At 49.7% G+C, this 346-nt stretch overlaps 1 protein-coding gene across 1 annotated transcript in view; it reads right to left on the reverse strand.

Moving 5' to 3' along the window:
• The window catches only part of LOC119588548 (maltase-glucoamylase, intestinal-like), a gene marked incomplete at both ends in the record, with an annotated part of 20,825 nt that overhangs the window by 1,536 nt on the left and 18,943 nt on the right, over positions 1-346 (reverse strand).

The following is a 346-nucleotide window of genomic DNA, read 5'->3' on the forward strand; positions in this document are numbered from 1 at the left end:
CCAATCACTTTATCTACACATGCACACGCACACACCCATTTCGACATCCATGCTCATTCCTTCATTCCCATTCTCTCTTCGTATCCCAGCCACACCCCAGCCCTATCTACACTTATTTGATACCCACCCCTTTCTTTTACCTCTATCCCTCTCCTAACACTCACTCCCCCACCCCTCCCCCAACATACTCAATCTCCAACGCCCCCCCCCAACACTCACTCTGCAATTTCTCCCCCAAAACTCACTCTCCAATTTCTCCCCAACACTCACTGCCCAATTTCTCCCCAACACTCACTCCCTAATTTCTCCCTCAACACTCACTCTCCAATTTCTCCTCCAACACTCA

The sequence above is a fragment of the Penaeus monodon genome, chromosome 24 (assembly GCF_015228065.2).
Source record: "Penaeus monodon isolate SGIC_2016 chromosome 24, NSTDA_Pmon_1, whole genome shotgun sequence".
Classification (NCBI taxonomy): Eukaryota; Metazoa; Arthropoda; class Malacostraca; order Decapoda; family Penaeidae; genus Penaeus; species Penaeus monodon.